This window comes from Canis lupus, chromosome 25 (assembly GCF_011100685.1).
Source record: "Canis lupus familiaris isolate Mischka breed German Shepherd chromosome 25, alternate assembly UU_Cfam_GSD_1.0, whole genome shotgun sequence".
Taxonomy (NCBI): Eukaryota; Metazoa; Chordata; class Mammalia; order Carnivora; family Canidae; genus Canis; species Canis lupus.
In genome coordinates, this window is record NC_049246.1 from 37,868,885 (window position 1) to 37,895,794 (window position 26,910).

The window sequence follows — 26,910 nt, forward strand, 5'->3', positions numbered from 1 at the left end:
AAAGACGAGGCGCCTCTCACGGACCTGCAAGGCCCGGCCTGGATTTTCTTCCTAAGGATAGGGTGAGGACACCAAAGAAAACTCTAATTGACGACATGTATTTATCCTAGACACTCGGGGGCTGTTGAATCTTAAAATGAATTTTCTTCAATTAGAATATTCACGCTCTAAACATAACACCCACCCTAACGTGTTCTGAATATCCATTGGAAAATCACTGGCTATTCGGAGAGCTGTGCTCCTAAAAAGGTGTGGATATGCACATTTTTCTAAACAGAATTCTTAAAGTAAGCTGCTTATTAATACTTATCAATGAAACTCATTGTGACAGTCTTATAATTTAAAAAGCACTTTTGTGGGACACGTGGGTGGCTCAGCAGTTGAGCATCTGCCTTCGGCTCAGGGTGTGATCCCCAGGTCCCGGGATCGAATTCCCCATTGGGCTCCCCACGGGGAGCCTGCTTCTCCCTCAGCCTATATCTCTGCCTCTCTCTGTGTCTCTCATGAATAAATAAATAAAATCTTTAAAAAAATAAAAAGCACTTTATGATTTTAAATATGACAACTTTATGTAGGCTGATTCTTTTAATAGTTTAATAACCAAATTTAAAGTCAAATATTGTTATCTATGGAAAAAAATCATTTCTGCTCAGGTTTCTTTTCTTTTTTCTTTTTTTTCTTTTTTCAGGTTTCTTTTCTAAATCAAACCTACACTTCCAATCATTTGAGGTTCAAAACTCCTATACTTTTTCCACTGGAAAAATACAGAAATATAGTTGATAACAAACAAATTGTTTTTTAACTATCACAGTAATTAAATTCAGTGTGCTTCAATTTTCCAAAAATCATTAGTTCTTTTTTTTCAAGCCATTATAGTTCTCAATCTTTAAAACAACAACTCTTCATTCATGGCCCACATTAGCACTTGCAGGCAATAACTCTCATCTCTCAATAGGACACTCTCCCCTTTTCTCTGTCCTTCGGCTCAGAGCTGGCTGTACTTGGGCACTTTCGACTTCAGACATGGTTTTTGAAATATCCTTCGCAACTCTGGAAATAACCTCTAAAGATTCAAGGAGAAAAAAATATCCCCCTGAGACAAAGGTATTAACTCACATCATTTTGCACAAGGAAGTATTGAAGCCCTTATATAGGAACGGGTTTGCTCCTTCGTGTTGTTTTAATCTTTTATCCAGTGCGGAAACATACTTTTTCTTCCTCTTGAGGTTGTCATTTCTGTCAGGACTGGAAAGATTTCATTAATCTGATGGCAGCCAAAGTGCCAAGAAATACAGGGGGCGGGGGAGGGAGGCCACCAATCTCCTTTCTGACTGGTTGCCTTTGCAATTATTTTTCCGGGAACAACCTGAAATGTTGACCCTGGGAGTAACTGCCTCCCTCCTCCTCCGGCCCACCACCCACCACAATGGCCAGATTCTCAGCCAGGGCTCGATTCCTACTGTGCTCTTTATTTTTGCAAGCTGCTGCTGCTGAAGGCGCAGATGAATGTACGAAGGGAAATGATGAGCTTTGACTCCTAGTGCCTGGACAGCTGACATTCAGCAATCTACCTTATTTTTCTTAAACTTGGCAAAGATGCCCAGGTCTGTCAGTCATCAGCTCCTGGATGGCAGCCAGAGGGTCAACTCCTCCTGGCAAAGTGGAGGAGCAGGTGACAGGTACTACAAGGAAAGGTAAGAAATCAGCTAGTTATGAGGATTTGTCAGAACCCGTGGACAGCCACCGGGATCTGTCCCTGCTGCAAGTCACATACGTATAACGGGATACATTAAAACTCTGACACCCTGCTGCCACTCCAAGACAACTTTGAGAAAGTTTCTCTCTCTTTAACTTGTAAAATGTGTTTATGCATCCCACATACAGAGAGCCAGGCACTGCGCCAGGAGCCGAGAAGAGATAATCACCAAGTCCCACTTTGGAGGAGCACCCAAAATGATGTCATCGGTGCCTCAGTAAAGGTCACCACAGGATGCCATGGAAACCCCTAGGAGGAGCCCCCAATCTAGATGAGAGGGCCAAGGATAGGGAGGGAGAGGAGGAGATGAGTCTCCCTCATCTTCAGGGAGAGGAGGAGATGCTACTGGAAGGAAGGAGCCAGGCAGGTGAGGAGACTTGGTTGGGGAAGGGGGAGGGGTTCCAAGGAGAGGATGCTGATGGGGACCAGCCAGACCTGGACAAGAGGGTAGGGGTTGTGACCCACTAGCCAAACTGCAGGCAGTTCGAGACGGATGGAGGGTGGGGACAACGAAGGGGGAAAGTGGCAAGAGGCTGGAAAGGCAGCCAGGCCTCACAGGTCGCCCCAAAGGGTTTAGGATTTTTTCTAATGGGAACAGAACGACGGAAAAGTTGGCTTGAAAAAACACAGACAGGGGCGATACATGGAAAGTCAAAGTCTGGGGATCCTTGGGTGGCTCAGTGGTTTAGCGCCTGCCTTCGGCCCAGGGCCTGATCCTGGAGGCCGGGGTTCGAGTCCTGCATCTGGCTCCCTGCATGGAGCCTGCTTCTCCCTCTGCCTGTGTCTCTGCCTCTCTCTCTCTCTCTCTCTCTCTCTCTCTGTGTCTCTCATGAATAAATAAATAAAATCTTAAAAAAAAAAAAAGGGGAAGTCAAAGTCAACGAACAGCTTTGGTTGGATATGGGCCCAAAGCCGCAGTGACACTGCAGGCAGCCTCCAGGTGCCCAGGTGAGGCTACTCGCCACCAGGTAAGGAGCCCCGGAGAGAGAGCAGTCACGGGTGAGGACGGGGCATGCAGATGGGACACGGGGGGCCATGGGGGGGGCTGTGCGGCGGCCACGGCCCAGACGGCTTGCAGGGCAGCAGACCGAGATGGGTCGGGAGCCAAGGGTCCGCGGGCACCGGGGGGCAGGCGGCGGCCCAGGCGGCCCCTGCGGTGAGGGGAGGGAAGGTAAGGGGGCCCCGGGGCCGGCGTAGGGAAGGTGGCATGTCCGTGGCATCCAGGGAGCAGGTGAGCTGAGCCCCGCGGGGGTGCCCAGGGCCGCGGGGTCAGGAGCCGCACCAGCTAGACAAGCTGCAGCTGGAGGCCCTCTACCTTCGAGCCACCTCAGCTCTGGTTCCTGGTCTGAGGCTAGCGGGGCCAGCCGAGCCCCAGGCGGCAGGTGCCGGGCGTGGTGGCGCTGGCCCTTTTGCATGCGAGTGCACACATGCACACACACAAGCGTGTGCACATGCAGAGATGTGTATGTGTATGCACATGCGCTCGTACACATGCATATGTACACACACACAGCCTACACACAAGCACATGCACACACAGAGATAGACATGCATATGCGCTTGCACACACGCGCACACAGAGATGAACATGAGCACACACATATGCTCACACACACAAGCACATGCACACACGGAGATGGATATGCATATGCACATGTGCTTGCGTGCTTATGAGCACTCACATATACCTACACACGTACACACGCACAGGCAGGCAAACAATAGAGGCCTCTGCACTCCTACCCCCTCTGGGCCCCTCCTAGGGTAGGGGTGGGAGGGAGGAAGTGGCCACAGCAAGCTCCTTCTCCAAGCCCTTGTGCCTGGTAGCTGAGAGCCTCTCTCCTAGTTCCCCAGAGGCTACCCCCTGTCCAACCCAAAACAATGCTATCAGGTTCCTATTAAATTGCCATCTGTTTCCCCCTGGTCCAGGACAATGCAGCCCAGCCGCTGCCTGTGAGCTAATACCCTGCATTTTCACAGGTGCAATAAAGAAGGCATGTTTTTGTTGTGGTCTGCGGCTGTGACATCATTTCCCGTGCTCTGACTGGTATTAGTTGTGGCTGAACCAACTCACTCCCGGGTCAGGAGAGAGAGAAGTTGAGTGGAATAAGCTGTGTGCCAGAGACCAGGCCACTCCACCTGGCTCTGCTGCTCGCCCCACCAGGACTTGAGATGCCTAATCTCTCAGGTTTGGTCTCATCATCTCCAATGGAAATAAAAAGTAGCGATGGTAGTAATTGACCTGACTCTCAACACAGACCAAATGAGCTCAAATACCCCAGAGAGTATAGAGGTCTTGAGTGCTCTATTAGAGTAATCATCTCAACGTGAAAGATTTTATATCTAATATTGTTTTAATCGGCCCCACCCCCTCACAATAGTATCCAGCAAATGTAGTAGGGAATGGGGAAATCAATTAGTGTACATTATTTTAATGGAATGTTGTGCAGCTGTTCTCTGCTTTAGAGAAGTAGATTGGCACCACCTAGTAAGGTTGAAGAAAAACATAGCCTACACTTCAGCATTTCCTCTTTCAGGTATACTCTCTGGAAAAACTGTCTCACGTATGCACAAAAGAAGGCAAATTCAAGAATGTTTTGTAGCTGCATTTGAAATAGCAAAAAAAAAAAAAGTGGGGAACCACCTAAATGCACATCGATAAAAGAATGGTAATTAATTATGCCATATTCTTGCAGTGGAAATATACCACATCAAGGAAAATGAATGAACCTGAACTACCCATTTCAGTTTGAATCTCATAAAGTCGCAAGAAAATGCACACAGAATTATACCATTTATACAAAATTTGGAAATACGTAAAGACTCTCTGACAGTTATAGACAGACATAGGTAGTCAACAGAGAAATGCACAGGAATGAGAAACAGCAAATTCAAGATGGTGGTTGCCTCATCTTATGATGGGGAAGGAGAGGAATGTGGCCAATGTCCGCATAATCTTTATTTAATAGGCTGGGTGGTAGGTGCATGAGTGCTCATTGTACTGTTTTTAGAACTTTCTGAAGGATTTCATATTATCTTAACGAGACAGCTGAATTATACACTGGCCTCAAAAAGTAGCTTAAGTATAGGCTTCAACAAAACAGAAGCATATGAGCATATGATTCTGTTGATTATCAAAAATTAATACTGCCCTGGTTCTCATGGAGCTTATATCCTGGTGGGAGAGACAGACATTAATCAAATAATCACTCAATGAAATATAAAGCGGCATCTGTGCTAAATGTTACAGACAAGCGGTGCAGAGGATTTGGTGCTCAAGGAGGTCAGACAGGACACCTCAGCAGAATGTTGCTCTGATGTTTGAAAAGGAGAAGTGGGAAGGCCATTCTAGGGCAAGGACCAGCACATGCAAAGACCCTGTGGTAGGCAGGAGCATGGTGGACTGAAGGACTGGCTTATGTGGCTGGAGGTACCTTGAGCTAACAGAAAATTCTGGAAGAAGAGCAGGTTTGGCTGTGATTGTAGCTAGAAGGTTTTTGAGATATGGGTTCTGGGAAAATGTCATATGACTCAGAATGATCTTAGCAACCAGAGAAGAAGCAAATCCGGACAGTCACCGGACAGATGACAACAACTGCTAATACTTACTGAGCACTTTCTATCACATGACATCCAGCTATGTAAAACCAAATCAACCTTTAATTATTTGGCGTCTTTTTTGTTGTTGTTGTTGCTACAATAGTGCTAGAAAAAAAACTACATTTTTATATGCATATAAAAATTTTGCAGAAAATGTGGGGTTCACTGAACTGGAGAAAAGAGTTATGTGCCCCGAGGGGCTGTGATCCCATCTGTATGACCCTCCGCTGCACCCAGCACAATGCCTGACACCTAGTGGACACTTGACAAATTCTTGCTAACATAGGCTGTTAGCTGAAGGTATATAGAGAAGTTTCTACTTGATACATGCACACCATCTCTACTCCTCTCATAGAGACATGTTGGCCATTTGTCAACAATTTGGGTGGTAGGCTCACTTCTGTAACTGATAAGCCAAAGCTGTCTTTCCTCACTAGAAGTTTAAGAAATGACTCCAAAACAAAGCAAAACAAACAAAACTAAACAGCAAAAACAGAAACCCTGCCAGCATTTGCAAAAAGGGATCATTGCTGTTATTACAAATGCTCACCTTGGTTTTAGACAAGTCTCTTTCCAGAAGGACTTCCATTCATGAAGTGACACATCTATACATTGGTATAAACTTTAAGCTATGAATCATTTTTAAACGTTTTACTAACATATAATGTACACCTTCAAAGATAACCTAGAAAGGAGCATATAATGTGATACTGCCTCAAATCCTCCCAGAGATCATGCTCCATCAAAAAGTTTGGCCTTCTTTGGCGAAATTTCTGTTCATGTATTCTGCCCATTTCATGATTGGATTGTTTGTTTCTTGGGTGTTGAGTTTAATAAGTTCTTTATAGACCTTGGATACTAGGCCTTTATCTGACGTCATTTGCAAATATCTTCTCCCATTCTGTAGGTTGTCTATGAGTTTTGTTGACTGTTTCTACTGTTGTCCAGAAGCTTTTGATCTTAAGTCCCAATAGTGCATTTTTGCTTTTGTTTCCCTTGCCTTCATAGATGTATCTTGCAAGAAGTTGCTGTGGCCAAGTTCAAAAGGTTGCCTGTGTTCTCCTCTAGGATTTTGATGGATTCTTGTCTCACATTGAGATCTTTCAACCATTTTGAATTTATCTTTGTGGATGGTGTAAGAGAATGGCTAGCAAGCACATGAGAAAATGCTCTGCATCATTCGCCATCTGGGAAGTACAAATCAAAATCACAATGAGATACCACTTTACACTGGTGTGAATGGCTAAAATTAACAAGACAGGAAATAACAAGTGTTGGAGAGGATGTGGAGAAAGGGGAACCCTCTTACACTGTTGGTGAGAATGTGAACTGGTGCAGCCACTCTGGAAAACTGTGTGGAGGTTATTCAAAGAGTTAAAAATAGACCTGCCCTATAACCCAGCAATTGCACTATTGGGGATTTACCCCAAAGATACAGATGCAGTGAAACGCTGGACACCTGCACCCCCATGTTCATAGCAGCAATGTCCACAATAGCCAAATGGTGGAAGGAACCATGATGTTCTTTGACAGATGAATGGATAAAGAAGATGTGGTCTATATATAAACAATGGGATATTTCTCAGCCACCAGAAAGGACAAATATCCTCCTTTTGCTTTGATGTGGATGGAACTGGAGGGTATTATGCTGAGTGAAGTAAGTCAATCGGAGAAGGATAGACAATCATCATATGGTTTCACCCAAACGTGGAATATAGGAAATAGTGAAAGGGATGATAAGGGAAAGGAGAGGAACTGAGTGGGAAAGATTAGAGAGGGAGACAAACCATGAGAGACTCTAACTCTGGGAAACAAACAAAGGGTTGCAGAGGGGGCAGGTGGGCGGGGGGATGGGGTGGCTGGGTGACGGGCACTAAGGAGGGTACTTGATGGCCTGAGCACTGGGTGCTGTACTATATGTTGGCAAATCGAACTTACATAAAAACAAATGTTAAAAAAAAAAAAAAGTCTGGCCTTAATTACTATGTAGGATACAAGCAGAGATGGATGTTCACGCTCATGACAAGAAACACCGCTTCTCATGCCAACCTGTAAATCATTAAAGCTTGCTCAGCATAAAGCCGACAAGGCAATCAGACCGAAACCAACATGCCCGGACCCGACGTCGGGCCTGCAGAGCTTGGGGCTTTGCTGTGCTCCTCGGCTGCCCCCTCCCTTCTAACGTGCCTCGATTCCCACTTTATATTTATACCCCAGCTGCTGCAAAGGGCCACAGCTGCACCGACCCGACAGCAAAAATAGAAGAGATGGGGAAATAACCATACACATTAATAACAAATCTGTTTTTAAACCACAAAGCAGGATTTTTGGTCTATTCGACCTCATAAAAGAACTGTTTATAAGACCCAAACTGAGCTTGCAGTTTCTATGGCTCCCGGGTACAAATGTCCTGTGGCTGAATTTTTCCCCAAATATGAATCATTCTGAAACGGTTTCCAAATTTGTCTGCGGTATCTATTCCGTGGGATGACACAAGAGAAAAATAAGGACAGCTCTTGAATTGCACACGAAATCGAAGCATAAACAATAATATTGCTCAAAAACGTGACTTCAAAAGTTGAGTTGCAACACCAGCAAGAGAATCGGTTAGAAGAGGGAGAAGATTTGAGGTGAATTCTCACTCTGTGGTGGGCAAGGATACGTTTCTTTGCTCATTCCCCAAATGGGCTGGCTCAGTCTTTGGTCCCCATGGGGATTACTGAGATAAGGACACCGCATATGCCCAGAGCAGGGCCGATGCCAATAATGCTTTTTTTAAAATTTAAAAAAAATTTTTTAGTGCAGGCACAGAGTGCAGGGCATTTTCAACAATTCTATTCAGTACTAGCATATTTGCACGCTCCAGGTTTTCTTAATCTGACCAGATCTTGGCAATCCTTTGATGACACACATTTTTTTTTTATGACACACATTTTAACATAAATGTATTTGGATTCACTGCTCTTCATTTGAAAGGTGAGTCTGTCCAGTATGAGGGAAACCTCCAGCACATAAAATAACCTGTTTAACAAAGTCATACTTAAAGACTAAAAACAGGAACCTCTTGACTAGTGGCTGCCAAACATTATAGAGGCTCCCAACACACACAAAGGCAGGTGCCTGTTAGGAGAGGTTCTTTATGGGAGGAGAGGAGAGACAAAATGAGAACACTGAGGTAGCTATTAACATAATTAAGTCATCCGGCTCAACTGCTGGATGGGACCTTAGGTGTCTAGTCCACTCCTCTGACTTTTTAGATTGAAAATATCCAGCTAAGGAAGACGGCTGGGTTGTCCCAGGTCACCCAGTTTAATACGGTTCGACTGGAGTTAGAACCTGGTCTGATGGATGCACTTTGGTTCACAAGTGTAAGAAAGGATGACCTCTAATATATAATGGTTAACCAGTGGGTACCATTTCTCAATACTTCCTATAGGAGTCATAATTTTTAAATGGCAATTTCCTTTCATTGGGAATGAAAGACACTTTCCCCACACCCCTAATACATGTGGATTGTACGGTTTAGGGTTACGAGTCACTGGAGAGATTGCTAGTACTGATTACCATTCTGTCATGGGGGTTTTCTTCTCTAGATGGGCAAAAGGTAAAGAAGAAAGTCAGAGGTACCCAAGTGAAAGGGAAATTCAGTCAACATCTTTCCCCTTCATACAGTCTCCTTACCAAGGAGATACTTCATAGAGGTGCCAGGGGATGGCATACCGTACAGAAGGTGGCCCACAGGTAAAGACTGTTGGCTGTCTGAAAACTGACCTGAGAATCAGGGGAGGTAGAAAGAAATCACAGCAGGTGTTCACAGAAACTAGGCACCAAGTCAGTGAAAAGCAGCCACTGAAACTAGATGACACGGATTTTGCTGCAGGACTCGTGTATGTGCAGTCACATTCAAGTCTCGGTCAGCATTTGGTTTTGGTCTTGGTTTTGTTTTCTTTGCTCTTGAGGTTGAACGTCAGTGAACACCAGATCAAAAATATCAATTATGGAATGAAGACACCTGGCTTCATTAGGTTGGCAAGACTCTTAACCCATTGTGATTGGCTTCTTGTTTAGCAAGTAATGAAGTGAGACTAATCGTTACAAAACAGTGGACTGTTTCTTCACCAAGTCGATGAGGTGGAGGGAGTGGGAGGGACTGTTCTGGATTAAAAGAGACTTAGGAAACATAAGCAGTGCAATGTGTGGACCTTGCCTGATTCAGGTAAACCAACGGTAAATGACATTTAGGGACAATTGGGAAAATTGGGAGGGGGAAGGTGAGTATTAAATACAACTAGGGAATTACTAATAATTTCGTTAGGTGTGATAATGGTACTGTAGTTATATTGAGTTTTGTTGACTGTTGTTGTCCTTGCTTTTTAGAGATCCATAGTCCTTATTTACAGGAAAAATGCCATGATACTATCATTGTTTTTAAAATATTTAAATAAAAGCAATAGATGAAATAAATTAGCTGAGAGACCTTGAGATTTCCTTGGGGGTAATAATAGCCATCCTGTATGACCTCCCTGGTCATGTCCATCTATTTCTATCTAGTACCATGGAGTTGTATTTCTTTTATATTCCTTAAAAGAAATGGAACCCGTTACATTTGGATATTAAGATCATTTGAAAGTAAAGACTACTAACTTTATAAAGATAAAACTTTATAGCCCTTATTTCTTTATAATATATATATCATTCTTAATTTTAAAAAATGTCTTTAGCAGCACTTAGCTCTAGCTGTGTGACAGTCTGAGATAATAGAGTTCAGGCAGTAATGAAACACACGATGGAAAAGGGGTAGAGGAACACAGCAGTAAAGTCCAATAAATTAGAAAATATATTTCTCAAGTGTTAAAGAAATGATCAGAAAAATCCTTTGTTAGCCTCCTTTATTCTGTTCCTATATTAGGCCAGTTATGGATTATACACTGTGGGAGCTGGAAGGTAAGGGACGGTCTGGTGTGGTTTTGAAAGGACAGCCTTCATCATTTTTTAAAAAGATTTTTTAATTTACTTATTTGAGAGAACAAGAAAGGGAGCCCATCTGGGGCTCAATCCCAGGACTCGAGATCATGACCTGAGCCGAAGGCAGACACTTAACCAACTGAGCCACCCAGACGTCCCAGCCTTCATCATTCTTGATTTCATCAATGAATATTTACTGACTGCGTGTGGTGTGGTGAGAGCCATGCCCAGAGCCGGCCCCTGACTGCTGAACAGGATGTGTGTGTGTGAAGCTGGCACTCAGGCCCTCCCTGGGGCCCTCTAGACACCTTGCACTTCCTCCATCCTGCAAACACAGGCAATGTCCTCTTTGTATGGCCCTGAAGTATGAGCTTTGGCAGTTGACGTCCAGCGTGTGCAAGGGGAATCCCCAGAGAAATCACGGGGCATATTTTTAATTCTCTGTTAACTAAGAAGAAAGTCATCATACTCAAGGCTGGGAATGATGACGAGCCAGCCTGGGAGGGGAGCCGAGGTGGTTGGTGACAGGTTGGCCCTGAACCGTCTTCTCACATTGACCCATTTCCTTTCATGATAAATCCCCCAAGGTCGAGATAGCTGGAGGTGAGAAGTCTCTGTTGGCACCAGAGGAATTGTTTTTCTGGTGTTTGGGAAATCATGCCCTCATTAGCACCCCGCTGTTACAAAAAGAGCTAACATCACTGCTCCCCCGTCTACCATGTCTATTGATTTTTATTTCTTTGCTTTTACAGAGATTCAGAAACTGGTGAAAAGATTACTATAAATATCCTCATCAGAGTATCAACAAACATGCTCAAAAAAAAGAACCTCTTTAAAGTAATTGTTCATTTGCCTAGTAATTAGTAAACTCCCTAGCATACCTTCAAAGGAAAGTGTGACACATGCATGCGCAGTGATCTCTATCTGTTAGTAAAGTAAGCTCCGGAACAAAGGAAATTCAGAGTTAAAGCACTTTAACCCACTAGAACTGCTGCTTTGAAGATAGGAATATTTATGCCAAGCTTTGTTGTTCTGGAGCTACTGAGGCTTATCAGTCACCACATGGGCTCCTGCGAGGTCTACCAGAAACTTCCAACCTACATGGATATATTGGGTTCTGTGATCTACAGAATATACAAGTCTACATCAGCAGCTCTCTCTCTCTGTAGACACATACATGTGGACACACTCGCAAAGACACACACACATACACACAAAGACGTTGTGTACTTGCCATTAATCACCACAACCAGAGGTGTGAAAAAAATCCTCACTGTGTTCAGTCAACATAATTTTGAAACTACTTGAGACACAGATGGAAGAGCCAGAAATACTCAATTTACTCAGAGCAATCATCTCCTACCTCATTAAGAATAAAAAGAACTACTTTCCAGAAAACTTGTCAGCCCCTTGTCACTGCAATTGTTCATTTTCCTTCAGGTTCAAAATATTTTTATCTTAAATGTCAAAGGCTCTCTTCCAAAGATGTTTACCCAGTCGCCCAAATCTGACAGGATGTGCAGCTGTGAATGAGTTGGTGAAATTCAAAAGCTTGAAATCCTGTTTTCAGACTCGACACACTAGATTTTCTGGGTCTTTTGACACTGCTTCCTTTCAACTCTTTTAATCATGCCCTAAATTCTTCAGGCACCATGGGACCAGCTGGAATACAGGTATCTATTCAAAAATTGTAACTTTTCACTGATGCAAAGGAATGCTCTGGGAATTTAAACTAACCCACTTCCTCCACTTTCTTTCCAAATTAAAGCTCAGGAAACCAGACCCGAATACTAACATTTCTCCCTAGAATAATGAGGAAGTAAATATGCAGGAGGCTCAATACAGTCTTTGGGTCTTTGGGTATTTCCATGCATTGGACTATATTTTATGCAAGACCACCCCGGAGGGAAGCCATGCTGGCACCTTATAATACACCTCTTGGAAGGGATCCAACCTGGGCCTGAGTCATACCCACTTTGGTCCACGTAAGGTGGAATGCCAAGATGGCTCTGAAATAAAGTCATAGCCACAGGAATGCATTTTTCCCGGAAAAACAATTGGGCCATACATTATCAAGAGCTTTAAAAATGTGAATACTGGGGCGCCTATGTCGCTCAGTTGGTTAAGCATATGACTCTCAGATTTGGCTCAGGTCATGATCTCAGGGTCACGAGATGCAGCCCAGAATCCGACTCTATGCTGAGCATGGAGCCTGCCTAGGATTCTCTTTCTCCCCTTTCCTCTGCCTTCCCCTCTTTTTTTTTTTTTTAAGATTTTATTTATTCATCATAGACACAGAGAGAGGCAGAGACACAGGCAGAGGGAGAAGCAGGCTCCATGCAGGGAGCCCGATGTGGGACTCGATCCCAGGACTCCAGGATCGCGCCCTAGGCCAAAGGAAGGCGCCAAACTGCTGAGCCACCCAGGGATCCCTCTGCCTTCCCCTCTGCGCACGTTTCTCTTTCTCTCTCTCTCTCTAAAAAAAGCAAAAAACAAAAAACCTTCTGACTCAGTAATTCTCCTAAAAATCCATTCTAAGTAAATATTAGAAACTTTGACACAGGGCAGCCCAGGTGGCTCAGTGGTTTAGCGTTGCCTTCAGCCCAGGGCGTGATCCTAGAGATCCAGGATCGAGTCCCACATCAGGCTCCCTGCCTGGAGCCTGCTTCTCCCTCTGCCTCTTTCTCTCTGTGTGTCTCTTGTGAATAAATAAATAAAATCTTAAAAAAAAAAAGAAACTTTGACACACATTTGTGGACAGAGATAATCACAACATTGCAAATATGTGAAAGTAGGGGAAAAATAGCCTAAATTTCAAGTAGACTAATAAGCTGGAGTGTATCTATGCAATAGGAACAGAGTGAAATAAATCATGGCACTATCATTTGAAAAGCTTCTTTCAGATAACACCATGTTAACTGCTTGTGTTAATGTTACATTTTCAAAGCCAAGGTAAAATATTTCATTTGTAGTGTTTCTTGATGGTTAAGAAATATTCATCGAAATGACAGTAAGAAAGTACAAGTGTGAATAATGATCTCCAGATAATGGGTTAACTGTGATATTTCTTTTCGTTTTTATCTTTCCAAATTATCTGAAATGTGCATTTAGAACTTCAATAAGAAGAAAACAATAAATACATGTATTTTTCAATAAAGCAACTTAAATGCAGCATCTCCCTTCTTTATTACCCTGCATAAAAATATCAGGTAAAATGAGTTAAAATAAATTTAAAGTTATTCGGGGAGGCTTAAAATATTAGATCTTAGAGTAGTTTCTGCAGTTGGCTTTAAAATAGAATGCAAAAGTTCAGAGTAAATAAATGGAATTGTACATATCCATGATGCACATCTATATTTTGAGGACCGAATCTTAATTGTGCACACACACACCAACAACATGTATCAAACCAGATACTCTCTGTTAATTCAAATTTTTTTTTTTTGTTAATTCAAATTTTAATGAGTTCTTGTATGAAACTTTTTCTTCAAGCTTCTTTTGACACTGGCTTCCTCATTTTGGGGGAACCTAACCACCACTTACAGGCTAGGCACCATGCTAGGGACATGAGAGACGAAGTAAATAAAACAGACATGTTTTATTGTTCTGTTCATGTTCTCTCCCTAGGCTCTACATTCTGTTGAGTAGTAGGCAAACATTCATAACAGATGATAACTAGTTCTCTTAAAACAAAGAGCCAAGTGGGGAGAGGGGAATCCAATATAGGCGTCAGGTGTCAGGAAAGACTTCTCTTATTGATGACGGAAAATGAACCATGGACAGAGCATTCTCGGCATATGGGACAGCAAATGTCCTGGGGCGGAAAGGTGTTTAGCATGTTTAAGCAACTACCAGGAATCCAGTGTGGCTGAGGAAGAGTAACTAAGGGAAGCATGACATTGGGTAGGATTGGAAAGGGGGTTGGCAAGAATGACAACAGTCAATGATTTCCACAGGCTGTGGTAAAGAGTTGGATTGGTTACAGTGGAAAGCCAGTAATTTTCTGCATTCTTACTCAGGTCTTTTTTAACCTCATTCTTAACTAATAATAGACTCACGGGAAGTTGCAAAAATAGCCCATCGATTTCCCTGTACCTCACCCAGCTTCCTCCAGTGGTGGCATCTTATATGAGCGAGGTACTAAATCAAAATCAGGTGATTGACTTTGGTACAACACTGTTCACTAGACCATAGATTTTATTCAGCTTTATAGATTTTGTGTGTATATAGCTTCATCTGTATGTGTGTATAGTTCTGTGCAATTTTATCCCATGTATAGATTCTAGTGAAGGATTTTTTTTTAAGAATTTTTATTTATTTATTCATAGAGACAGAGAGAGAGAGAGGCAGAACACAGGTAGAGGGAGAAGCAGGCTCCATGCAGGGAGCCTGACGTGGGACTCGATCCCGGGCCTCCAGGATCACACCCCAGGCTGTAGGCGGCTCTAAACCGCTGCGCCACAGGGGCTGCCCCTAGTGAAGGATTTTAAATGAGCGATCTAAACTGATTTCTGTTTTTGACATCAGTGGCTGGGAGAAAAATGAGTTGGGTCACACTCAGTTAGGAGTCTGCTACTCAGGGGAGAGCCCAGTGGTGTTTCCAACCAGTGTGGAAACAGCAGAGATAGTGACATGACAATGAAATTCCTGGGAGCTAGAAGTGGGGGAGTCAACCCGGCTTGGGGTAAACTGGAGGGAAGGGAGAAAAAAAAATACTCCAGATTTCTGGCTCGAACAGCCAGGCAGTCAGCAATGTCATTTCCCAGGATTGGAAGATGCTTAGTCAAGGAGCAGGTTGGGTCACAGCCGCTCTGAGCATCTGAATTCCACCTCTGCTTTGGGTAGAGGACACGCATTTGAGAGTCAGCAGCACTTACACAGCATCAAAAGCCATTCAAAACCCTGCATGAAATTTGATGTTTTTTCAGTTACAAAAATATACAATATAACTAATTATTATAATAAAATAAAATCATTTTAAGAAAAGTAGCCCCGAATGACATCACCAAGAGAGTGAGTGTAACGAGGTGGCCCGGAGCAGAGCTCTAACTACTCAATACCCCAGTTAGTCCGCACTCAGTCTACTCCACTCACACTCAACTCTACTCCATTTCCTGGTCATTTCGTTCAGAGTAATGTCTCCTTAGACTGCAAATGCGCAGGCGGCAGAGATGCTGTCTTTTTTGTGAAATTTTAATTCCAGGGTACTTAACATGCTGTGTTCTATTAGTTTCAGGTGTATAATAGAGTGGTTCCACACTTCCATACATTACTCAGTGCTCATCAAGATAAGTGTAGTCCTCAACCCCTTCACCCGTTTCCCTCATCCCCCATTCTCCTCCCAGGAGAAGACGCTGCCTTAAAATCTTGCTCTGCTCCTCACAGTACCTGGTGTGGTGGCAGGAACACTAGGAATGCTCAATGAATTTGGTTCTGTTCAGTAAACCTTTAGTCATCATGACTTTTTTGCCTGGTATTTGGACAAGCACCAGGGAGACAAAGAACACAGCTTCATTGGCTTGGTGGCCACTGTCCACTTCCACCTGTATCAGCATGATGATGTGGATCTGACTGTAAAAAAAAAAAAAAAAAAAAAAAAAAGATGCTAATTTAGAACCAAGGCTTCATGTTTTTCTTCTCAATACCAGCACCAACAAACACACACGAAAAGGATATCATCCTTGAATTATCGTATGCCAAAATAACTACTGGTTATGAGATACTTTTGAGAAATTTTAGAAACTATTAAAAACAGGCTGTCAAAGCTATACAAATTCCTGAATGATAATGGAGGGACAGGTAGTAAATTAATAGATTATTTCAAGTGTCATAGAAACTATTGCTATTATGGGAGCCTCGAGCATCACCACAGTGAGAAGTCATCTGATATATCAAGAATAAGAAAAACGTATTTTCTATTCCAAAGAACGCCCTTTGACTCTTTCATCTGATTTTACTGGCTTTGTGCGCAGCTGGATGGGTAGCTTGAAACTGAATACACAGTAAGGCAGTTTGAGGGTGGTGTGAATGGCTATTTGCTATGAACCTGAAAAATCACTTTTGCAGAAAATTCTCACTCCAGAAATTTCAGAATATTTTCCCCTTTTCACTTAAAAATCCATACCATCATTCGTTCACTCAGTGATTATTTATTGGGCTCCTACTGTGTGCCAGGTATTGTTCTAGGTGATGAAAAAATAGGTTGTGAATGAAACAGACAAAAATTCTTGTCATTCACCCATTCTAGGGAGGTCCTCAGAAAATAAGCAGAATGCATCTCGTGAAGGAATTCCAAAATGAAATCTGACTGCAGAAAAGGGTTCAATAGCTGTGATGTGCTACAGACCAGGCTCAAATCACATCCCATGGTCTGGGATCCAACACAAACTCAGTATGTCCAGCAAGCCAGACAAAGCTGAAACCACACCCTGCTGTAAGGATCCTTGAGAAGTAATCTCTGATGATTTCGTTTTTTTTTTTTTTAATTTTTATTTATTTATGATAGTCACACAGAGAGAGGGAGAGAGAGGCAGAGACACAGGCAGAGGGAGAAGCAGGCTCCATGCACCGGGAGCCCGACGTGGGATTTGATCCTGAGTCTCCAGGATCGTGCCCTGGGCCAAAGGCAGGCGCCAAACCGCTGCGCCACCCAGGGATCCCATGATGATTTCGTTTTATAATTTTATTTGACAGGTAATATTAGACCAATCAAGCCTAATTTTGGGGGAAAAAAACTCTGTATGTTATTTGCATCTCAGATTCCATTCTTCTTCCTGTTCCAATTATATTTGTTTATCCTCCACCTCCAACCACACACGTTTGAATGTCCTTAGTATAAAAGGCCTAAACTGAAATGATGACATTGGAGTCAAAGGAGAAACCACCTGGGGCATCTGGCTGGCTCAGTTGGTTTAGTTGGGCTGCCACTCTGGATTTCGGCTCAGGTCATGATCTTAGGGTCATGAGATGAAGCCTCAGGTTCATGCTGGACGTGGAGCTTGCTTGAGATTCTCTCTCTCTCTCTCCCCCTGCACCACTCCTTGCAGGTATTCTCTCTAAAAAGAGAGAGAGAGAGAGAGATACCAATATGAAAAAAAAGAAATATATTCCAGGAGGAAGAACTAACATAGAAATTGGTGTTGAGTCTCCTGGCGTCCAGGGCAAAACTCAAGGAAATTGAAAATCCGGTTACCATCCCAGAACCAATGTGGAGGCATCGATGCCACATGCCAGTTATGCTCCAAGTGAGTCAGCAAGGACATGGCTGGCGGTCAGCAAATCTAAACTCTTCACCACAGATCTCACCTGGCTCCCAAAATCTGCAGTATCCAAAGACTGCTACTGTCACTATCATGAGATCCTCATGATGAATCTGGAATCCCCACTACTGTCTCCACTTTATTCCACAGCATGTCCACCAAACGGTCCAGCCCTCAGCCAAGGATCTAGGACCAGGTCACAGTGTAGGAGCCAGGGATGCTGAGAAGAAACACACAGTGCAGGCACTTTGCTTAGGCGTGCAGTCTGCCTCTGGACTCAGTTTATCCTATCTCACTTCCAGCCCATGCATCCATCCATCCGTGCATCCGTGCACCCGTGCACCCATGCACCCATCCTGCATACACACACTCAGACACAGGCACATACACATCTCTCTTAACTCTGAAGTTAGAAGACAGGGGCCTTTCTAAATGGTCTACAGGTCATAACCCAGGTTCACCTCCTCAGCGTGCACCTGACTGCTGGGAGCAGCTGGGAAATCTGGCAGCACTTCTCTAACAAGTGTCAAGAAGTGTCCTGTGGGGCAAGTAGGGGGAAGAGGATCCCAGGAAGGGGTGGGGAGGGGGAGGGAGAGTGGAATGGTGGCTGAGATTCTTGGAGAGGGGAACCCCATGGATCCACCAAGGGTGGGTTTTGTTTCACTGTCAGTCCCCTGAGTCCTGGAATTCAGGGGAGAAGCCTAAGGGGTCTGTGATGCCAAAAGAGCCACAAAGATGCCCCCTGGTGGACCTCCTGGGGTGGTCCTACTGTCACCAATTCCAGGTGGCTGGCCCTGGCGGTACAGCGAGGCTTGCTGGACTTGCTCCTCCACTTCTCTCCAGCTCCCATGGCCTGACTGTACCGGAAGCTTGAACTTGTTTCTCCAGATCTCTCTGCTCTGTGTGCTGAGACTGACCTCTTGCCCTGTGGCATCTGGGTGATTGGCCAGTGAGGGGGACTGAGCACGCGGGGCCATGAGAGCTGGGTGGTATTGGCCGGGGTCCTCCCCACAGGGTCCCCTCGGACTGGCTCCTACTCACAGCCCCTTCCCAGAGCCCGCCGCTGCCCTCCGCCCTCACCCCTCCAAGCCTCCTTCTTCCTTACCCTGAGGTCCTGCACGATCCCCGTGGTCTCCTGAAGCCCTGCTCACACCTATAAAATAGTTCCTTTATTAGTTTCACTGCAGGTCACCCACTTGGAAAGCCATCTGTTTGCCATCTGTTTGCTTGGAAGGGCACCCATGTGGAAGGCCCTGGCCCATCGGCACCCTCAGGAGGCAGACACGCTTGGGTTCTTCACAGACTGTCACCGTCATTTACTACAGGGGGACCCTGGACAAGTGATTTAGTTTCTTTAAAACTGTTTCTTGGGGGGCACCTGGGTGGCTCAGTGGTTGAGCATCTGCCTTTGGCTCAGGTCATGATCCCGAGGTCCTGGAATCACATCCCCCATCGGGCTCCCTGCAGGGAGCCTGCTTCTCCCTCTGCCTCTCTGCCTATGTCTCCACCTCTCTCTCTCTCTGTGTCTCTCATGAATAAATAAATAAAATCTTAAAAAAAAACAAAAAACTGTTTCTTACTTGGTAAAATAAAGAGGACACTAGTACCCACTACTGAAGGTTGCTGTGGGGATAAATATAGCCATCTGAGAGGCTCCATGCGGGGTAGCAGGCAGCGCCAGCTCAACGAAGAGCAGTTCTCTTTAGACACAGCAGCCCTCCAGCCTGGACCTAGACCTCACCAGTTACTCATCCTCATCTGTCCGACCCTGCCAGCCAATCACCATCCTGCCATTGGCCGCCTTTGAGATGTTGACATGCAGGTTCCTCTCCTAACTTCTCAAAACTGATTTTCATCCTTAACCACCTCTTCCAGTCACTCCTAGGGTCTTCCTTCCTTCCTTCCTCACTGACCCCAGGAGCCACTATCCCTCAGACATGCTGGCCTCCTAACGGGTCATTCCAGCACAAGTTGAACTCATTAAGACATTACCCACACCCTGGAAGAGAAATGTCTAGAATGGTCTGGACCTAGGTCTCCATGGGTCCTGCTCAGGTCTCTATTCTGTGTCCCTTTCTCTCTCTGAACACGTGGCCTGTGCCAGCTTGCCCATACCATGGCTGCTCCCACTGCCTACATCATGATGAATCCCAAATCCAGATTCCTAGGCCTGATCCATGTCTTCAGTCAAGCCCCCAACTCTGATGTCACACAAGCACCTCAAACACAACATGTCAAAACTGTCCTCAGGCTCCACCTCCCTGGTTCCTATTCCTATTATGAGCACCTCACCCCTCAGCCAGACTCCCAGGCCAGCCACCCTGAGGGTCACCCACGACTCATCCCTCTGCCCTGCACGTCCTACCAGGTGCCAAGTCCTGAAGAATTTATCTTGCATTGTCTTGTGAATCAGTCTTCTAACCTATTTCTCTGCGGGCCCCGTGATTTCTCCTCTGGTGAATCTCAAACAACCTCCCATTGGCTCCTTTATTGGGCCACCATTACCAGCTTTCTGCATCCATTTTTTTTTTAAGATTTTATTTATTTATTCATGAGAGACACAGAGAGAGAGGCAGAGACACAGGCAGAGGGAGGAAGCAGGCTCCCTGTGGGGAGCCCGATGCAGGACTCCATCGCAGGACCCCATCCTTTGGCCTGAGCCAAACTCAGGCACTCGACCACTGAGCCACCCAGGCATCCCTCTGCATCCACATTTGATGACATCACTGACCACTATGAATAACAGCTACTGATTATTATGATGGGCTGGTCATTGTTCTAAGGGCTCTATAAATACTAAATCACTTAAACGTCCCAATACTTTGATAATTTGCTCTGTAATGAATCCTCACTTTAAGATGAGCAAATGGAAATACAGAGGATAAGTGACATGTTGCAGGTACACTCGGCCAGGAAGAACCCAGAGAGTATTAACGAGCCTCGGGCCCCTGCATTATTGGCCTCTGCGTCGGTTCCACCTTCTCCCACCTTTACCCCCTCTTCACTTTTCCTGACAGAGACTTTAACTTCTTCCCAGTTCCGGGTGTCTACCCTGCAGGATGGAGCCCCAACTCCCGGCCTTGACAGCTAGGGTCTCCAGGACCCCATCCTGACAGCCTCTGCACTGCGGCTGTGACTCTTCCCAAATGGAAGGGCCCCCAGCTCCGCAGGGCTGCTAGAGGCTTCTTCTGCCCCTTCACCTCTAACCCCATCTTAAATAACCTCCAGTCCTCGCCCCCACATTGTTCCTGATGAATTCCCGCTCTCAGAGTTTCAGCATAAGCCTCTCTTCCTCCAAGAAGCCTTCGCTGACCTCCCTAGGCTTGTCCAGGCCCATGTCCATACCTCAGCACCTGGTGCGCTGCTACCATCCCCTTACGTGTCTGTCTCTTGGGGGAAGGGCCACAGCTCCATCATCTTTTAGGACCCTGGCGCCTGATACCTGCATGGTTTTTCAAAAGTTGCTGAATACATAAATAAGTGAAAATCAGATAAAGGAATTTGCACAGGACAAGTACAAAGGAAACGACAGAGATGGCCGTGGGCAGCGATGTGATGTAACATCCATTGTATATACACATTTTTTTAACAAAGAAAGAATTCTAACCTTTTTAACTACAGAACATCTCTGCTCATCACACTTCCTGATTACATATTGAAGCTGGAATATGTACATGGAGTCTTTCTTCTCTCAATCATCTTTGGGCAAATGATGTCATTGGGAAGGGTTCCTTTCTAAAATCAAAATCAAGTAACTCTTTTTCAAAGATAAGCTCTATTCGATCAGATACAAATATCACCCTGCCCTAGAACCACTTTCAGAGTTTAAATGCCCAATCTTACCCTGCAGAGGCCATCAAGAGTGTGACTAGGAACTGTGTGAAGGACCAAAGGTCTGATAGAAACAAAAGCCCAAAAGAGAATATGTCCAGACAGACATGCCTGATTTCTATAATGATAATCCAATGAAACATCACATCCCCTATTGTTCAGGCCTTCCTCTGGGGAAGAACTGGGTCCCACACTGACGTCCGCCGATCCCATACTAATTACTGATTTCCTCTTAAAGAGTCCTACGAATCAAGAGTAACACTTTCCATGACTAAATAACAAAATAGCTCCCCTTCATCCAGTTGAAAAAGTGTTTAAGTTTATGGTAAAACCTCCACATAAATGGCATTTTTTGAAAAGAGGGGTGGCCTTTCATTCTTTTCAGAAAGCATAAAGTTATATTAATAAAACGATCCAACTTGGTAACCATTCACTTCACGGAAACTCCATATCCAGCTCAGCCACTTGATCCTGCTACAGCAGCTCAGAAAACAAGATTCAGGAAGCTGACTCTGAGCCTAGAGGTATTTGCTTGTGAGCCAAAAATTCAATAGTATTTCATATACTAGTTATAAAGGCGGTAAAGTGAATTAGTACATTTTCTAAGATCTTCCAACAAGAGCTTACTAAAGCTAAATATTCAGTTAACCAGAAAATCAAAAACTCCAGGAACCCACAGCTAAGCATTCCAATGGCCCAAGACTTTCCAGATGCTTCTCAGTACACAGCTTATATTCTACAAAAATGAGAAAAGCATTAACTCTGTAAAATTATTTTTTGGGGTGATACATCATCAACTGAAACCAGATAGGAAAAAGGTAAATAGTTGGAATGGGGCCTATTTGAAAGAAAAATAATTCGTGTTGTGAGCATTGCCATTTTATGTGAGATGGATCCATGGAGACAGGGCATTCTAAGGGCTTTCACTGGGAATCTTTGTGACATTCTCTTTTGTCCTGTGACCACACTAGGCTGAACCACTTTACAATAGAAACGTAAGTCCTTTACCCCTGAGCTCTCCTGTCTGAACCATCCTCAGCTAATCATTGAAAAGGAAAAATAATGATCTGCAAAGATGGCCACCAACATCCCTCCCCTCCCTGCATGCATAGGTGGCCTCATCTCCCTCTTCTTGCATCTGGGGGGTCTCCGTGATTTGTTTTGCCCAATGGATGCTGAACAGGCGACGCTATGTGAGTTTCAATCCTGTCCCTTAGGAGGCTTTGCAGCTTGCATCTTTGCCCTTTTGGAGGCCAGCCACCATGCATAGAAGGTCAGGCTGGGCTACCGAATGATGAGGCCATGGAGAGAGACAGAGAGACAGAGTTAAAGAGACAGTGAGAGAGAGAGAGAGAGGAAGGAAGGAAGGAAGGAAGGAAGGAAGGAAGGAAGGAAGGAAGGAAGGAAGGGGAGAGAGACACAGAGAGAGAAACAGAGGAAGATCACCCAAAGGAGAACCCAAATCCCCCAGGCCAACAGCCCACACCAGGGCCCTAGACCAGTGAGTGAAGCCATCTTGGGTTTCCCAGCAACAGGTGAGTGGCCTCATCGTGATAAGAAGAGAGATTCCCAGCTAGTCACAGCCCTACCAGCCACTCGGCTGATGGCCCTAACATCACAGAGCAGAGACGTGTTGGCTACTGAACCAAACCTGAATCTCTGACTCACAAGACCTGAATAAATACAATGATGATTAAGTCCAGTAAGCTTCGGATTAGCCTGTTACCTAGAAATAGATGATTCATCCGTACCACATGGCCAGTTCTATCAAGGGCACGTACCTGCTCACACTGGTGAGGTGTAGTGAATACGCGTGATTCCGTGAGCAGGGAAAGTGCGTGGTGCTGTCCCTGTACCTGCCGGGTACTGAATACTCCATCAGAGCGGATGTCATAGCTATTGACAAAGAGACACTGTACAACCCGCCAATAATGTTGTAAGGGGAGATTGTTCTTAAGGAAAAGTTTGTTTCACACCCCCTTTGAGGGGCTTTTCTTGTCCACATATTCAGTGAGTACTGAAGGTACTGAAGGTAAACCGAGCACATTCCCTGGGCTTTGTGCTCTGGATCTGAGTGCACCTAGAGTAGAAAACAGCACATTTCCTGGGAAGTCACAGCCCCTTCCATGGAGGTGTCTTCTAGAGACACCCACCTATAGAGAAGCAGCCCCAGTCAGTTCTTCCAGAATGTCTCCCTCTTCTGCAACTTTTGAGGAACAAAGCTCCTCTCCTGGCCTCATGGAGACTAAGTTGGGGCAGTTGAGTATTCTCTCTAGGGAGGTGTAAATGGCCAATGGAGGGACAGTTGATGTCAAAGAGACCCCAGAAAGAAGCTGGATGGTCTTGGTAAGCAGCAGTCTGGGGAACAGAGCAATAAGACACCAAGTCACCACAACGCAAGATAAGACAAGACTGCAGAAACCTGGTTCCTAGGTCTTTTCGTTCTCTGCCAGTGCCCTTGATTCTCTTATGGTCCCTGTGGAAGGCTGCTGGGTTTCTGTGAGAGGCAACCAGGGCCCTCATTTCCCTAATATCTTTACAATAAGACTCCATTTTTGCCCAACAACAATTTGTTGGGCATGAAAACAATATAAAGCGTACAAGCAGTGGTTGAGAGAGAGTGTGTGTTAGTTACTCCCATCTCTTCGATCTAGACCAACCAACTCCAACTCTGCAGCATCTGACCTGCAGAGATCATCCAGACAAATACTCTTAGGTGTAGAAGGAGGTGTCTGCCCCAAATCGCCTCCCACACTGGAAATTCTGAGGCTGTCCCAGGAGAGACATGGACTCTCTTTTGAACCTGGTCATTCTTCCTTGGCTTTTGCTCCTTGCATTATGCTAAAATCCTATCCAGGGCTTGAAGTTTCATTCACAGCAGACTTCCCCTTTCCCCCTGCCCTCTTTTGATCTGTGAGCTAATTTTGATCCCCAGGGCAGACCCTCCCATTGTCCACCTCTACAGGAGCAGTCACACAGATATAGAAGTCACTGCTGCTACAGCACAACCCTCTCCACATGCCTCCCCTTCTTCTACCAAACCCTTGGAGATTCACTTCAAAACAGCATTCATCATATTACTGTTCACGCCATTTTATGTGGAACTGGGTTGCCTTTATTTTTTTTTATTTTTATTTTTTTTAAAGATTTTATTTATTCATGAGAGACAGAGAGAGAGAGAGAGAGAGAGAGAGAGAGAGAGAGAGAGGCAGAGACCAGGCAGAGGGAGAAGCAGGCTCCACGCAGGGAGCCTGATGTGGGGTTCAATCCCGGGCCTCCAGGACCACACCCTTGGCTGAAGGCAGGTGCTAAACCTCTGAGCCACCCAGGGATTCCCCTGGGTTGCCTTTATAAAGAACATTTAGTCAAGGCAAGTTTCTACAAGTCTTTGACTAAGAGAATTTAGTTATAAAATACCTGAAGGGCTTCTTTATAATGTAAATTCAACCTTTGTAATGTAAATCCCACCGTCTGGCCCCTGCAAGCAGAATGAGAGCAATATTAATTTACTTACTATTTAATTATTCTCTCTTCTCCCAACACCCCCTGGGAGGTCGGCTTTCCAGGGACAGGAAGAGTGTCTTCCACTCTTGCTAACATTCCAGAGCACTTTTGTATCCTGGGAAGGCTCCATGCTGACCTTGAGAACAACAGGAAAAATTAGGAAGCACCCAAAATCAAACAGACTTGCCCCAGAATTGGTGGCTCTTCATAGCCCTGACTATGCCCCCTTCTCATTCTTTGGTTTGGTTTAGTTGATTATACGTTTGACGGCAGTCGTACCAGCTCACGTATGCCATGGTCTGTACACTTTTCTGTTATTCTTCAGTGGAACAAGTCAAAACAAAGAAAATGCCTGTATTTTAGTCTGTGTAATATTGTCTTTAGGATAATACAAGAAGTCTGGGACTCACTATAAGATATGGTATTACTTACAAATTAGGGTCATTTATTTTTTTATTATTATTTATAGAGTGCCTATTAAAACCATAGCATGATTTCTTCTAAGATAGTTTGTGATGAATGGTAGTTTGAGTAATGACAATTCTATTTATTAATAGCACCCATCAGGTGTACAACGCACTGTGACTCATTTAATTCTACAATCCTATTTTTTTAAAGATTTTATTTATTTATTCATGAGAGACACACCCACAGAGAGAGAGAGAGAGAGAGAGGGAGAGAGAGACAGAGAAGAAGAGACACAGGCAGAGGGAGAAGCAGGCTCTGTGCAGGGAGCCCGATGTGGGACTTGATCCCAGGTCTGGAGGATCATGCCCTGGGCCAAAGGCAGTGCTAAACCGCTGAGCCACCTGGGCTGCCCTACAATCCTATTTTTTAGAGAAACAGCCTGCGTGGTCAATAGTTTTCTCTCCCTTCCTTGCAGCTTGGAAAGGCGAGATTAGGATTCAAAGAGATTTTTGTTTTTTTACCCCAACCATCATGTTCCCCTGAAGGCTGTATCCCAAAGAAGAGAGAAGAGAGAATCAATATCCTCAGTCTAGAAAATATTTTTGTATGGATCAGTAGTAAAGCCATAAACATTTTCCATCTTTAGTTTACCCATAACTACCCAATCCACTGAAGTGATAGTTCCTGAATTAGATTTACCTCAAATTACTTTTCTTCACTTCTCTGTTCAACTCATGATGCTTTTGAGCCTTCCCTCCACCACCACCATTTCTCTTTTTCTTTTGCCCAATAATCTCCAGCTTCAGGCTGTGACAGGAGGACTCTTCTGCACTGTGTTTGCTCGTCGAGGGCCTACTGCACTTGACATTCCCCAGCTACTTAATCCACTCATTTGAACTTAATCGTTGTTGATTAGTGCCAGGAGTCAAAGGATAAGGTCTTCCTCACTCCTACAGTTTCCTTCCTATCCCAAAAGCCATCATCATGGGCATCTAGGGGCCATTGGCCTCTAATTTGGCCTGGATTCTCTGAGGGTCCCTCGGGCAGCAAATGGCCAAGTCACCATTGGATTTTGGCGTTTCATTGCCTCGGCGTCCAGGAGGGACCTGTAACAACGTGGCCTCTATAAAGCAAACCGGGATCAACCCCAGTTAGGAAGGGAAGAGAAGTGCCACCCTGGATACTGCAGTTACTCCAGTGGCAGGTTCAGGTCCAGCCCAGGTGGTACACCTGCTGCCACGGGCCCTCTGTTCAGATGCACCCCAGTCACCCACTCTCACTGTCTAACTTTTACTCTACAATAGCACTGCTATCATCACTCACCTCTCAGTACAAAGAGAGCAAAGAAAGAAAACCTTTTCATATCCATGAGAAAAGCCCTAAGTGCAAGAGGGAAAAATCAGGATGCACCCGGGTGGCTTTGCACCAACTCCAGTCCAAAGAAGAAGATGGGGCTCGGTTGACCATGGGACCCAGTTTGAGAACCTGGCTCTGCTACTGGATCTTTTCCAGAGGGACGTGGCGAGGGGCCAGGGCAGCGGCTGGGCAGGGGTCAGTGTTTGCCGAAGGCCCAGGTGACCATTATGC

The 26,910-nt window shown here is 44.9% G+C and overlaps 2 long non-coding RNA genes across 5 annotated transcripts; one reads left to right on the forward strand and one right to left on the reverse strand.

The window, feature by feature from the left end:
• The first annotated feature begins 1,410 nt into the window (after positions 1–1,410).
• LOC111092342 lies at positions 1,411–6,424 on the forward strand. Of its 3 annotated transcripts, XR_005378267.1 has the most exons (4): positions 1,411–1,694; positions 1,885–2,123; positions 3,737–3,944; positions 6,365–6,424. It is a non-coding gene; the product is annotated as an uncharacterized LOC111092342 (long non-coding RNA). The 3 variants fall into 3 exon arrangements; XR_005378266.1 differs by having other exon boundaries at positions 1,414–2,123; XR_005378268.1 differs by lacking the exons at positions 1,411–1,694; positions 1,885–2,123 and adding an exon at positions 2,627–2,724.
• An 8,302-nt stretch (positions 6,425–14,726) lies between these two features.
• LOC106557773 lies at positions 14,727–26,898 on the reverse strand. 2 transcript variants are annotated; one of them, XR_005378269.1, is made up of 6 exons: positions 26,023–26,898; positions 24,926–25,051; positions 18,686–18,733; positions 17,627–17,800; positions 15,710–15,892; positions 14,727–15,223 (listed from the first exon to the last, which is right to left on the reverse strand). It is a non-coding gene; the product is annotated as an uncharacterized LOC106557773 (long non-coding RNA). The 2 variants fall into 2 exon arrangements; XR_005378270.1 differs by lacking the exons at positions 14,727–15,223; positions 15,710–15,892 and adding an exon at positions 17,017–17,376.
• Between the last annotated feature and the right edge of the window lie 12 nt (positions 26,899–26,910).